The following is a 14,614-nucleotide window of genomic DNA, read 5'->3' as shown; positions in this document are numbered from 1 at the left end:
CGGTTTACTGAAATATATAGTGTTGCATGCATTCAAGGGACATGTTTGTTGACTCACACAAGGTTCAGTTTTTTGGCCAGAATCCTGTGATTGCTGAATTTATACCTCGAACTGGTAATTAAGGTCTTGTCCAGGTGAAAATACTTGTGTCATGCATCTGAAAACACACATGGCAACCGTTATCTAGAGGAAAAACTGCCTATCGTCGGTCTGTCAAGGTACAAAACTGACATGTTGTGAGGTTAATAATGAAAGTGAGACCAATTTTTAATATGCTGATTATTCGCTCGTTCAGTTTAATGCAGATTACAAATTATTCTCAATGTCCAGGTGGCAATTAGTGATAAGGCTTCAAAATGGCAAGCCTGTGACATCAAAACCACATGGCATTGCACCCTTCAAAGTAGTAAAGCGGTTACAGAGTAGCGATGAAATTGTTCATTCTAGAATCAACTGGCCCACCAGCCTGCATTTTGTGAGACGAATGGCAATACCAAAGCATGTCCGTGTCTCCCCTAGACATCGGAATGGGTGTGCAGAATGTGCCTTTTTTTGGAAAAAATAGAAGAATGCCTAGAGAGTTGCCTTTTGTTTTGGACTTTGGAGAAAAAAAACACAACAACAAAATAAGCCGGAGAAAAACAAGCACAGAGCGAGCCAGCCAGGAGTCGAACCTAGAATCTTCTGATCCGTAGTCAGACGCGTTATCCATTGCGCCACTGGCCCACCATTAGTAAAGACCCCCGATTGTTACAGACTTGTTGGTTTTCGATGTGACGGTGGCAAGCATTGATGTCTGCTCATTCTCACCTTGTTATCAGGAGAACAGACTACCAGCCCTCCAGCCCACCAGCCCACCAGCCCACGAGCCCTCCAGCCCTCCTGCCCACCAGCCCACGAGCCCTCCAGCCCACGAGCCCTCCAGCCCACCATCCCTCCCTGGTGGTCTAGTGGTTAGGATTCGGCGCTCTCACCGCCGCGGCCCGGGTTCGATTCCCGGTCAGGGAAAGCTCTTTTGCCTTCCAATTGTGGACTGCGAATTCAAGCTCTGCTGACAGCTGTGAGAAAGCCATCTCCAAGCCAAAACATTGGTGGGAACATGAAAAAAACACCTCCTTCGAGCCGGAGTTGAACCAGCGACCTAAGGATGGCCAACACTCCAACCTACAGTCCTCCGCTCTACCAGCTGAGCTATCGAAGGGGCTAAGGGCTAGTCAGAACCTCGACATATCAGGGTTCTGTAGCTCTACTGCTGGCCAAAAAGTCACTTCTGGTGCAGGAAGATTTGCTGGATCAGAACCTCGACATATCAGGGTTCTGTAGCTCTACTGCTGGCCAAAAAGTCACTTCTGGTGCAGGAAGAATTGCTGGATTTTTGAGGAGGGAAGCAAAAAGGAGCATGCATTCCCATACCGGGAGTTGAACCCGGGCCGCCTGGGTGAAAACCAGGAATCCTAACCGCTAGACCACATGGGATTTAGACACTTTAAACTGGCCATGGGCTTCTGGCGCACTTTCCATACATGTGGTCAGCGTGGGCGCAGGACCTTGTAGTGGCCTGTTGCTTTAGTTCTGTGACTGTAACAATGTGATAATAATTTGGCAAAACAAGAATTATGCAAAAGGACGGTTTTCTGAATTATATAGTGTTGTATGCATTCAGAGAATCTGTTTTTTCACTCAACCCGGGGGTTCAGTGTATTTGGGCAGATTCCTGTGATTGCAGAATTGATTCCTCAAACTGGTAATTAAGCTCTTGTCCAAGTGAAAATACTCGTGTCATCCATTTGAAAACACACACGGCAACCTTTATCTAGAGGAAAAACTGGAGTCAACCCCTAACTGCGTACAAGAAAACCAGGAATCCTAACTGCTAGACCATATGGGAACTGGCCAGCTTTAACTGGCCACAAGCTTGTGGGCCACTTTCCATAAATGTGGCCAGTGTGGGCGCAGGGTTTTGTAGTGGCCTGTTGCTTTTGGTGTGTGACTGTAACAATGTGATAATAATTTGGCAATACAAGAATCATCCGAAGGGACGGTTTACTGAAATATATAGTGTTGCATGCATTCAAGGGACATGTTTGTTGACTCACACATGGTTCAGTTTTTTGGCCAGAATCCTGTGATTGCTGAATTTATACCTCGAACTGGTAATTAAGGTCTTGTCCAGGTGAAAATACTTGTGTCATGCATCTGAAAACACACATGGCAACCGTTATCTAGAGGAAAAACTGCCTATCGTCGGTCTGTCAAGGTACAAAACTGACATGTTGTGAGGTTAATAATGAAAGTGAGACCAATTTTTAATATGCTGATTATTCGCTCGTTCAGTTTAATGCAGATTACAAATTATTCTCAATGTCCAGGTGGCAATTAGTGATAAGGCTTCAAAATGGCAAGCCTGTGACATCAAAACCACATGGCATTGCACCCTTCAAAGTAGTAAAGCGGTTACAGAGTAGCGATGAAATTGTTCATTCTAGAATCAACTGGCCCACCAGCCTGCATTTTGTGAGACGAATGGCAATACCAAAGCATGTCCGTGTCTCCCCTAGACATCGGAATGGGTGTGCAGAATGTGCCTTTTTTTGGAAAAAATAGAAGAATGCCTAGAGAGTTGCCTTTTCTTTTGGACTTTGGAGAAAAAAAACACAACAACAAAATAAGCCGGAGAAAAACAAGCACAGAGCGAGCCAGCCAGGAGTCGAACCTAGAATCTTCTGATCCGTAGTCAGACGCGTTATCCATTGCGCCACTGGCCCACCATTAGTAAAGACCCCCGATTGTTACAGTCTTGTTGGTTTTCGATGTGACGGTGGCAAGCATTGATGTCTGCTCATTCTCACCTTGTTATCAGGAGAACAGACTACCAGCCCTCCAGCCCACCAGCCCACCAGCCCACGAGCCCTCCAGCCCTCCTGCCCACCAGCCCACCAGCCCACGAGCCCTCCAGCCCACCATCCCTCCCTGGTGGTCTAGTGGTTAGGATTCGGCGCTCTCACCGCCGCGGCCAGGGTTCGATTCCCGGTCAGGGAAAGCTCTTTTGCCTTCCAATTGTGGACTGCGAATTCAAGCTCTGCTGACAGCTGTGAGAAAGCCAGCTCCAAGCCAAAACATTGGTGGGAACATGAAAAAAACACCTCCTTCGAGCCGGAGTTGAACCAGCGACCTAAGGATGGCCAACACTCCAACCTACAGTCCTCCGCTCTACCAGCTGATCTATCGAAGGGGCTAAGGGCTAGTCAGAACCTCGACATATCAGGGTTCTGTAGCTCTACTGCTGGCCAAAAAGTCAAAAAAAAAAAAAAACAGGAATCCTAACCGCTAGACCATATGGGATCTGGACACTTTAAACTGGCCATGGGCTTCTGGCGCACTTTCCATACATGTGGTCAGCGTGGGCGCAGGACCTTGTAGTGGCCTGTTGCTTTAGTTCTGTGACTGTAACAATGTGATAATAATTTGGCAAAACAAGAATTATCCAAAAGGACGGTTTTCTGAATTATATAGTGTTGTATGCATTCAGGGAATCTGTTTTTTCACTCAACCCGGGGGTTCAGTGTATTTGGGCAGATTCCTGTGATTGCAGAATTGATTCCTCAAACTGGTAATTAAGCTCTTGTCCAAGTGAAAATACTCGTGTCATCCATTTGAAAACACACACGGCAACCTTTATCTAGAGGAAAAACTGGAGTCAACCCCTGGCTGCGTACAAGAAAACCAGGAATCCTAACTGCTAGACCATATGGGAACTGGCCAGCTTTAACTGGCCACAAGCTTGTGGGCCACTTTCCATAAATGTGGCCAGTGTGGGCGCAGGGTTTTGTAGTGGCCTGTTGCTTTTGGTGTGTGACTGTAACAATGTGATAATAATTTGGCAATACAAGAATCATCCGAAGGGACGGTTTACTGAAATATATAGTGTTGCATGCATTCAAGGGACATGTTTGTTGACTCACACAAGGTTCAGTTTTTTGGCCAGAATCCTGTGATTGCTGAATTTATACCTCGAACTGGTAATTAAGGTCTTGTCCAGGTGAAAATACTTGTGTCATGCATCTGAAAACACACATGGCAACCGTTATCTAGAGGAAAAACTGCCTATCGTCGGTCTGTCAAGGTACAAAACTGACATGTTGTGAGGTTAATAATGAAAGTGAGACCAATTTTTAATATGCTGATTATTCGCTCGTTCAGTTTAATGCAGATTACAAATTATTCTCAATGTCCAGGTGGCAATTAGTGATAAGGCTTCAAAATGGCAAGCCTGTGACATCAAAACCACATGGCATTGCACCCTTCAAAGTAGTAAAGCGGTTACAGAGTAGCGATGAAATTGTTCATTCTAGAATCAACTGGCCCACCAGCCTGCATTTTGTGAGACGAATGGCAATACCAAAGCATGTCCGTGTCTCCCCTAGACATCGGAATGGGTGTGCAGAATGTGCCTTTTTTTGGAAAAAATAGAAGAATGCCTAGAGAGTTGCCTTTTGTTTTGGACTTTGGAGAAAAAAAACACAACAACAAAATAAGCCGGAGAAAAACAAGCACAGAGCGAGCCAGCCAGGAGTCGAACCTAGAATCTTCTGATCCGTAGTCAGACGCGTTATCCATTGCGCCACTGGCCCACCATTAGTAAAGACCCCCGATTGTTACAGACTTGTTGGTTTTCGATGTGACGGTGGCAAGCATTGATGTCTGCTCATTCTCACCTTGTTATCAGGAGAACAGACTACCAGCCCTCCAGCCCACCAGCCCACCAGCCCACGAGCCCTCCAGCCCTCCTGCCCACCAGCCCACGAGCCCTCCAGCCCACGAGCCCTACAGCCCACCATCCCTCCCTGGTGGTCTAGTGGTTAGGATTCGGCGCTCTCACCGCCGCGGCCCGGGTTCGATTCCCGGTCAGGGAAAGCTCTTTTGCCTTCCAATTGTGGACTGCGAATTCAAGCTCTGCTGACAGCTGTGAGAAAGCCATCTCCAAGCCAAAACATTGGTGGGAACATGAAAAAAACACCTCCTTCGAGCCGGAGTTGAACCAGCGACCTAAGGATGGCCAACACTCCAACCTACAGTCCTCCGCTCTACCAGCTGAGCTATCGAAGGGGCTAAGGGCTAGTCAGAACCTCGACATATCAGGGTTCTGTAGCTCTACTGCTGGCCAAAAAGTCACTTCTGGTGCAGGAAGATTTGCTGGATCAGAACCTCGACATATCAGGGTTCTGTAGCTCTACTGCTGGCCAAAAAGTCACTTCTGGTGCAGGAAGAATTGCTGGATTTTTGAGGAGGGAAGCAAAAAGGAGCATGCATTCCCATACCGGGAGTTGAACCCGGGCCGCCTGGGTGAAAACCAGGAATCCTAACCGCTAGACCATATGGGATTTGGACACTTTAAACTGGCCATGGGCTTCTGGCGCACTTTCCATACATGTGGTCAGCGTGGGCGCAGGACCTTGTAGTGGCCTGTTGCTTTAGTTCTGTGACTGTAACAATGTGATAATAATTTGGCAAAACAAGAATTATGCAAAAGGACGGTTTTCTGAATTATATAGTGTTGTATGCATTCAGGGAATCTGTTTTTTCACTCAACCCGGGGGTTCAGTGTATTTGGGCAGATTCCTGTGATTGCAGAATTGATTCCTCAAACTGGTAATTAAGCTCTTGTCCAAGTGAAAATACTCGTGTCATCCATTTGAAAACACACACGGCAACCTTTATCTAGAGGAAAAACTGGAGTCAACCCCTAACTGCGTACAAGAAAACCAGGAATCCTAACTGCTAGACCATATGGGAACTGGCCAGCTTTAACTGGCCACAAGCTTGTGGGCCACTTTCCATAAATGTGGCCAGTGTGGGCGCAGGGTTTTGTAGTGGCCTGTTGCTTTTGGTGTGTGACTGTAACAATGTGATAATAATTTGGCAATACAAGAATCATCCGAAGGGACGGTTTACTGAAATATATAGTGTTGCATGCATTCAAGGGACATGTTTGTTGACTCACACATGGTTCAGTTTTTTGGCCAGAATCCTGTGATTGCTGAATTTATACCTCGAACTGGTAATTAAGGTCTTGTCCAAGTGAAAATACTCGTGTCATCCATTTGAAAACACACACGGCAACCTTTATCTAGAGGAAAAACTGGAGTCAACCCCTGGCTGCGTACAAGAAAACCAGGAATCCTAACTGCTAGACCATATGGGAACTGGCCAGCTTTAACTGGCCACAAGCTTGTGGGCCACTTTCCATAAATGTGGCCAGTGTGGGCGCAGGGTTTTGTAGTGGCCTGTTGCTTTTGGTGTGTGACTGTAACAATGTGATAATAATTTGGCAATACAAGAATCATCCGAAGGGACGGTTTACTGAAATATATAGTGTTGCATGCATTCAAGGGACATGTTTGTTGACTCACACAAGGTTCAGTTTTTTGGCCAGAATCCTGTGATTGCTGAATTTATACCTCGAACTGGTAATTAAGGTCTTGTCCAGGTGAAAATACTTGTGTCATGCATCTGAAAACACACATGGCAACCGTTATCTAGAGGAAAAACTGCCTATCGTCGGTCTGTCAAGGTACAAAACTGACATGTTGTGAGGTTAATAATGAAAGTGAGACCAATTTTTAATATGCTGATTATTCGCTCGTTCAGTTTAATGCAGATTACAAATTATTCTCAATGTCCAGGTGGCAATTAGTGATAAGGCTTCAAAATGGCAAGCCTGTGACATCAAAACCACATGGCATTGCACCCTTCAAAGTAGTAAAGCGGTTACAGAGTAGCGATGAAATTGTTCATTCTAGAATCAACTGGCCCACCAGCCTGCATTTTGTGAGACGAATGGCAATACCAAAGCATGTCCGTGTCTCCCCTAGACATCGGAATGGGTGTGCAGAATGTGCCTTTTTTTGGAAAAAATAGAAGAATGCCTAGAGAGTTGCCTTTTGTTTTGGACTTTGGAGAAAAAAAACACAACAACAAAATAAGCCGGAGAAAAACAAGCACAGAGCGAGCCAGCCAGGAGTCAAACCTAGAATCTTCTGATCCGTAGTCAGACGCGTTATCCATTGCGCCACTGGCCCACCATTAGTAAAGACCCCCGATTGTTACAGACTTGTTGGTTTTCGATGTGACGGTGGCAAGCATTGATGTCTGCTCATTCTCACCTTGTTATCAGGAGAACAGACTACCAGCCCTCCAGCCCACGAGCCCTCCAGCCCTCCTGCCCACCAGCCCACGAGCCCTCCAGCCCACGAGCCCTCCAGCCCACCATCCCTCCCTGGTGGTCTAGTGGTTAGGATTCGGCGCTCTCACCGCCGCGGCCCGGGTTCGATTCCCGGTCAGGGAAAGCTCTTTTGCCTTCCAATTGTGGACTGCGAATTCAAGCTCTGCTGACAGCTGTGAGAAAGCCATCTCCAAGCCAAAACATTGGTGGGAACATGAAAAAAACACCTCCTTCGAGCCGGAGTTGAACCAGCGACCTAAGGATGGCCAACACTCCAACCTACAGTCCTCCGCTCTACCAGCTGAGCTATCGAAGGGGCTAAGGGCTAGTCAGAACCTCGACATATCAGGGTTCTGTAGCTCTACTGCTGGCCAAAAAGTCACTTCTGGTGCAGGAAGATTTGCTGGATCAGAACCTCGACATATCAGGGTTCTGTAGCTCTACTGCTGGCCAAAAAGTCACTTCTGGTGCAGGAAGAATTGCTGGATTTTTGAGGAGGGAAGCAAAAAGGAGCATGCATTCCCATACCGGGAGTTGAACCCGGGCCGCCTGGGTGAAAACCAGGAATCCTAACCGCTAGACCATATGGGATTTAGACACTTTAAACTGGCCATGGGCTTCTGGCGCACTTTCCATACATGTGGTCAGCGTGGGCGCAGGACCTTGTAGTGGCCTGTTGCTTTAGTTCTGTGACTGTAACAATGTGATAATAATTTGGCAAAACAAGAATTATGCAAAAGGACGGTTTTCTGAATTATATAGTGTTGTATGCATTCAGAGAATCTGTTTTTTCACTCAACCCGGGGGTTCAGTGTATTTGGGCAGATTCCTGTGATTGCAGAATTGATTCCTCAAACTGGTAATTAAGCTCTTGTCCAAGTGAAAATACTCGTGTCATCCATTTGAAAACACACACGGCAACCTTTATCTAGAGGAAAAACTGGAGTCAACCCCTAACTGCGTACAAGAAAACCAGGAATCCTAACTGCTAGACCATATGGGAACTGGCCAGCTTTAACTGGCCACAAGCTTGTGGGCCACTTTCCATAAATGTGGCCAGTGTGGGCGCAGGGTTTTGTAGTGGCCTGTTGCTTTTGGTGTGTGACTGTAACAATGTGATAATAATTTGGCAATACAAGAATCATCCGAAGGGACGGTTTACTGAAATATATAGTGTTGCATGCATTCAAGGGACATGTTTGTTGACTCACACATGGTTCAGTTTTTTGGCCAGAATCCTGTGATTGCTGAATTTATACCTCGAACTGGTAATTAAGGTCTTGTCCAGGTGAAAATACTTGTGTCATGCATCTGAAAACACACATGGCAACCGTTATCTAGAGGAAAAACTGCCTATCGTCGGTCTGTCAAGGTACAAAACTGACATGTTGTGAGGTTAATAATGAAAGTGAGACCAATTTTTAATATGCTGATTATTCGCTCGTTCAGTTTAATGCAGATTACAAATTATTCTCAATGTCCAGGTGGCAATTAGTGATAAGGCTTCAAAATGGCAAGCCTGTGACATCAAAACCACATGGCATTGCACCCTTCAAAGTAGTAAAGCGGTTACAGAGTAGCGATGAAATTGTTCATTCTAGAATCAACTGGCCCACCAGCCTGCATTTTGTGAGACGAATGGCAATACCAAAGCATGTCCGTGTCTCCCCTAGACATCGGAATGGGTGTGCAGAATGTGCCTTTTTTTGGAAAAAATAGAAGAATGCCTAGAGAGTTGCCTTTTCTTTTGGACTTTGGAGAAAAAAAACACAACAACAAAATAAGCCGGAGAAAAACAAGCACAGAGCGAGCCAGCCAGGAGTCGAACCTAGAATCTTCTGATCAGTAGTCAGACGCGTTATCCATTGCGCCACTGGCCCACCATTAGTAAAGACCCCCGATTGTTACAGTCTTGTTGGTTTTCGATGTGACGGTGGCAAGCATTGATGTCTGCTCATTCTCACCTTGTTATCAGGAGAACAGACTACCAGCCCTCCAGCCCACCAGCCCACCAGCCCACGAGCCCTCCAGCCCTCCTGCCCACCAGCCCACCAGCCCACGAGCCCTCCAGCCCACCATCCATCCCTGGTGGTCTAGTGGTTAGGATTCGGCGCTCTCACCGCCGCGGCCAGGGTTCGATTCCCGGTCAGGGAAAGCTCTTTTGCCTTCCAATTGTGGACTGCGAATTCAAGCTCTGCTGACAGCTGTGAGAAAGCCAGCTCCAAGCCAAAACATTGGTGGGAACATGAAAAAAACACCTCCTTCGAGCCGGAGTTGAACCAGCGACCTAAGGATGGCCAACACTCCAACCTACAGTCCTCCCCTCTACCAGCTGAGCTATCGAAGGGGCTAAGGGCTAGTCAGAACCTCGACATATCAGGGTTCTGTAGCTCTACTGCTGGCCAAAAAGTCAAAAAAAAAAAAAAACAGGAATCCTAACCGCTAGACCATATGGGATCTGGACACTTTAAACTGGCCATGGGCTTCTGGCGCACTTTCCATACATGTGGTCAGCGTGGGCGCAGGACCTTGTAGTGGCCTGTTGCTTTAGTTCTGTGACTGTAACAATGTGATAATAATTTGGCAAAACAAGAATTATCCAAAAGGACGGTTTTCTGAATTATATAGTGTTGTATGCATTCAGGGAATCTGTTTTTTCACTCAACCCGGGGGTTCAGTGTATTTGGGCAGATTCCTGTGATTGCAGAATTGATTCCTCAAACTGGTAATTAAGCTCTTGTCCAAGTGAAAATACTCGTGTCATCCATTTGAAAACACACACGGCAACCTTTATCTAGAGGAAAAACTGGAGTCAACCCCTGGCTGCGTACAAGAAAACCAGGAATCCTAACTGCTAGACCATATGGGAACTGGCCAGCTTTAACTGGCCACAAGCTTGTGGGCCACTTTCCATAAATGTGGCCAGTGTGGGCGCAGGGTTTTGTAGTGGCCTGTTGCTTTTGGTGTGTGACTGTAACAATGTGATAATAATTTGGCAATACAAGAATCATCCGAAGGGACGGTTTACTGAAATATATAGTGTTGCATGCATTCAAGGGACATGTTTGTTGACTCACACAAGGTTCAGTTTTTTGGCCAGAATCCTGTGATTGCTGAATTTATACCTCGAACTGGTAATTAAGGTCTTGTCCAGGTGAAAATACTTGTGTCATGCATCTGAAAACACACATGGCAACCGTTATCTAGAGGAAAAACTGCCTATCGTCGGTCTGTCAAGGTACAAAACTGACATGTTGTGAGGTTAATAATGAAAGTGAGACCAATTTTTAATATGCTGATTATTCGCTCGTTCAGTTTAATGCAGATTACAAATTATTCTCAATGTCCAGGTGGCAATTAGTGATAAGGCTTCAAAATGGCAAGCCTGTGACATCAAAACCACATGGCATTGCACCCTTCAAAGTAGTAAAGCGGTTACAGAGTAGCGATGAAATTGTTCATTCTAGAATCAACTGGCCCACCAGCCTGCATTTTGTGAGACGAATGGCAATACCAAAGCATGTCCGTGTCTCCCCTAGACATCGGAATGGGTGTGCAGAATGTGCCTTTTTTTGGAAAAAATAGAAGAATGCCTAGAGAGTTGCCTTTTGTTTTGGACTTTGGAGAAAAAAAACACAACAACAAAATAAGCCGGAGAAAAACAAGCACAGAGCGAGCCAGCCAGGAGTCAAACCTAGAATCTTCTGATCCGTAGTCAGACGCGTTATCCATTGCGCCACTGGCCCACCATTAGTAAAGACCCCCGATTGTTACAGACTTGTTGGTTTTCGATGTGACGGTGGCAAGCATTGATGTCTGCTCATTCTCACCTTGTTATCAGGAGAACAGACTACCAGCCCTCCAGCCCACGAGCCCTCCAGCCCTCCTGCCCACCAGCCCACGAGCCCTCCAGCCCACGAGCCCTCCAGCCCACCATCCCTCCCTGGTGGTCTAGTGGTTAGGATTCGGCGCTCTCACCGCCGCGGCCCGGGTTCGATTCCCGGTCAGGGAAAGCTCTTTTGCCTTCCAATTGTGGACTGCGAATTCAAGCTCTGCTGACAGCTGTGAGAAAGCCATCTCCAAGCCAAAACATTGGTGGGAACATGAAAAAAACACCTCCTTCGAGCCGGAGTTGAACCAGCGACCTAAGGATGGCCAACACTCCAACCTACAGTCCTCCGCTCTACCAGCTGAGCTATCGAAGGGGCTAAGGGCTAGTCAGAACCTCGACATATCAGGGTTCTGTAGCTCTACTGCTGGCCAAAAAGTCACTTCTGGTGCAGGAAGATTTGCTGGATCAGAACCTCGACATATCAGGGTTCTGTAGCTCTACTGCTGGCCAAAAAGTCACTTCTGGTGCAGGAAGAATTGCTGGATTTTTGAGGAGGGAAGCAAAAAGGAGCATGCATTCCCATACCGGGAGTTGAACCGTGGGCGCAGGACCTTGTAGTGGCCTGTTGCTTTAGTTCTGTGACTGTAACAATGTGATAATAATTTGGCAAAACAAGAATTATGCAAAAGGACGGAGAATTATGCAAAAGGACAGAGAATCTGTTTTTTCACTCAACCCGGGGGTTCAGTGTATTTGGGCAGATTCCTGTGATTGCAGAATTGATTCCTCAAACTGGTAATTAAGCTCTTGTCCAAGTGAAAATACTCGTGTCATCCATTTGAAAACACACACGGCAACCTTTATCTAGAGGAAAAACTGGAGTCAACCCCTAACTGCGTACAAGAAAACCAGGAATCCTAACTGCTAGACCATATGGGAACTGGCCAGCTTTAACTGGCCACAAGCTTGTGGGCCACTTTCCATAAATGTGGCCAGTGTGGGCGCAGGGTTTTGTAGTGGCCTGTTGCTTTTGGTGTGCAGCCCTCCTGCCCACCAGCCCACGAGCCCTCCAGCCCACCATCCATCCCTGGTGGTCTAGTGGTTAGGATTCGGCGCTCTCACCGCCGCGGCCAGGGTTCGATTCCCGGTCAGGGAAAGCTCTTTTGCCTTCCAATTGTGGACTGCGAATTCAAGCTCTGCTGACAGCTGTGAGAAAGCCAGCTCCAAGCCAAAACATTGGTGGGAACATGAAAAAAACACCTCCTTCGAGCCGGAGTTGAACCAGCGACCTAAGGATGGCCAACACTCCAACCTACAGTCCTCCCCTCTACCAGCTGAGCTATCGAAGGGGCTAAGGGCTAGTCAGAACCTCGACATATCAGGGTTCTGTAGCTCTACTGCTGGCCAAAAAGTCAAAAAAAAAAAAAAACAGGAATCCTAACCGCTAGACCATATGGGATCTGGACACTTTAAACTGGCCATGGGCTTCTGGCGCACTTTCCATACATGTGGTCAGCGTGGGCGCAGGACCTTGTAGTGGCCTGTTGCTTTAGTTCTGTGACTGTAACAATGTGATAATAATTTGGCAAAACAAGAATTATCCAAAAGGACGGTTTTCTGAATTATATAGTGTTGTATGCATTCAGGGAATCTGTTTTTTCACTCAACCCGGGGGTTCAGTGTATTTGGGCAGATTCCTGTGATTGCAGAATTGATTCCTCAAACTGGTAATTAAGCTCTTGTCCAAGTGAAAATACTCGTGTCATCCATTTGAAAACACACACGGCAACCTTTATCTAGAGGAAAAACTGGAGTCAACCCCTGGCTGCGTACAAGAAAACCAGGAATCCTAACTGCTAGACCATATGGGAACTGGCCAGCTTTAACTGGCCACAAGCTTGTGGGCCACTTTCCATAAATGTGGCCAGTGTGGGCGCAGGGTTTTGTAGTGGCCTGTTGCTTTTGGTGTGTGACTGTAACAATGTGATAATAATTTGGCAATACAAGAATCATCCGAAGGGACGGTTTACTGAAATATATAGTGTTGCATGCATTCAAGGGACATGTTTGTTGACTCACACAAGGTTCAGTTTTTTGGCCAGAATCCTGTGATTGCTGAATTTATACCTCGAACTGGTAATTAAGGTCTTGTCCAGGTGAAAATACTTGTGTCATGCATCTGAAAACACACATGGCAACCGTTATCTAGAGGAAAAACTGCCTATCGTCGGTCTGTCAAGGTACAAAACTGACATGTTGTGAGGTTAATAATGAAAGTGAGACCAATTTTTAATATGCTGATTATTCGCTCGTTCAGTTTAATGCAGATTACAAATTATTCTCAATGTCCAGGTGGCAATTAGTGATAAGGCTTCAAAATGGCAAGCCTGTGACATCAAAACCACATGGCATTGCACCCTTCAAAGTAGTAAAGCGGTTACAGAGTAGCGATGAAATTGTTCATTCTAGAATCAACTGGCCCACCAGCCTGCATTTTGTGAGACGAATGGCAATACCAAAGCATGTCCGTGTCTCCCCTAGACATCGGAATGGGTGTGCAGAATGTGCCTTTTTTTGGAAAAAATAGAAGAATGCCTAGAGAGTTGCCTTTTGTTTTGGACTTTGGAGAAAAAAAACACAACAACAAAATAAGCCGGAGAAAAACAAGCACAGAGCGAGCCAGCCAGGAGTCGAACCTAGAATCTTCTGATCCGTAGTCAGACGCGTTATCCATTGCGCCACTGGCCCACCATTAGTAAAGATCCCCGATTGTTACAGACTTGTTGGTTTTCGATGTGACGGTGGCAAGCATTGATGTCTGCTCATTCTCACCTTGTTATCAGGAGAACAGACTACCAGCCCTCCAGCCCACCAGCCCACCAGCCCACCAGCCCTCCTGCCCACCAGCCCACGAGCCCTCCAGCCCACGAGCCCTACAGCCCACCATCCCTCCCTGGTGGTCTAGTGGTTAGGATTCGGCGCTCTCACCGCCGCGGCCCGGGTTCGATTCCCGGTCAGGGAAAGCTCTTTTGCCTTCCAATTGTGGACTGCGAATTCAAGCTCTGCTGACAGCTGTGAGAAAGCCATCTCCAAGCCAAAACATTGGTGGGAACATGAAAAAAACACCTCCTTCGAGCCGGAGTTGAACCAGCGACCTAAGGATGGCCAACACTCCAACCTACAGTCCTCCGCTCTACCAGCTGAGCTATCGAAGGGGCTAAGGGCTAGTCAGAACCTCGACATATCAGGGTTCTGTAGCTCTACTGCTGGCCAAAAAGTCACTTCTGGTGCAGGAAGATTTGCTGGATCAGAACCTCGACATATCAGGGTTCTGTAGCTCTACTGCTGGCCAAAAAGTCACTTCTGGTGCAGGAAGAATTGCTGGATTTTTGAGGAGGGAAGCAAAAAGGAGCATGCATTCCCATACCGGGAGTTGAACCCGGGCCGCCTGGGTGAAAACCAGGAATCCTAACCGCTAGACCATATGGGATTTGGACACTTTAAACTGGCCATGGGCTTCTGGCGCACTTTCCATACATGTGGTCAGCGTGGGCGCAGGA

General features: G+C 46.8%; 6 non-coding genes across 6 annotated transcripts; 5 read left to right on the top strand and 1 right to left on the bottom strand.

Annotated features, from left to right (window-relative positions):
* Window positions 1-936: 936 nt before the first annotated feature.
* trnae-cuc (transfer RNA glutamic acid (anticodon CUC)) lies at window positions 937-1,008 on the top strand. Its single transcript has one exon. It is a non-coding gene; the product is annotated as a tRNA-Glu (tRNA).
* Window positions 1,009-4,841: 3,833 nt separating this feature from the next.
* On the top strand, window positions 4,842-4,913 carry trnae-cuc (transfer RNA glutamic acid (anticodon CUC)). Its single transcript has one exon. It is a non-coding gene; the product is annotated as a tRNA-Glu (tRNA).
* A 2,360-nt stretch (window positions 4,914-7,273) lies between these two features.
* Window positions 7,274-7,345, top strand: trnae-cuc (transfer RNA glutamic acid (anticodon CUC)). The gene has a single exon. It is a non-coding gene; the product is annotated as a tRNA-Glu (tRNA).
* A 1,684-nt stretch (window positions 7,346-9,029) lies between these two features.
* On the bottom strand, window positions 9,030-9,102 carry trnas-acu (transfer RNA serine (anticodon ACU)). Its single transcript has one exon. It is a non-coding gene; the product is annotated as a tRNA-Ser (tRNA).
* Window positions 9,103-11,162: 2,060 nt separating this feature from the next.
* trnae-cuc (transfer RNA glutamic acid (anticodon CUC)) lies at window positions 11,163-11,234 on the top strand. The gene has a single exon. It is a non-coding gene; the product is annotated as a tRNA-Glu (tRNA).
* A 2,770-nt stretch (window positions 11,235-14,004) lies between these two features.
* trnae-cuc (transfer RNA glutamic acid (anticodon CUC)) lies at window positions 14,005-14,076 on the top strand. Its single transcript has one exon. It is a non-coding gene; the product is annotated as a tRNA-Glu (tRNA).
* Window positions 14,077-14,614: the final 538 nt, after the last annotated feature.

The sequence above is a fragment of the Carassius gibelio genome, chromosome A11 (genome assembly GCF_023724105.1).
Source record: "Carassius gibelio isolate Cgi1373 ecotype wild population from Czech Republic chromosome A11, carGib1.2-hapl.c, whole genome shotgun sequence".
Classification (NCBI taxonomy): Eukaryota; Metazoa; Chordata; class Actinopteri; order Cypriniformes; family Cyprinidae; genus Carassius; species Carassius gibelio.
The sequence above is the reverse complement of the archived record's forward strand: the minus strand, read 5'-3'. Positions and strand labels throughout refer to the sequence as shown.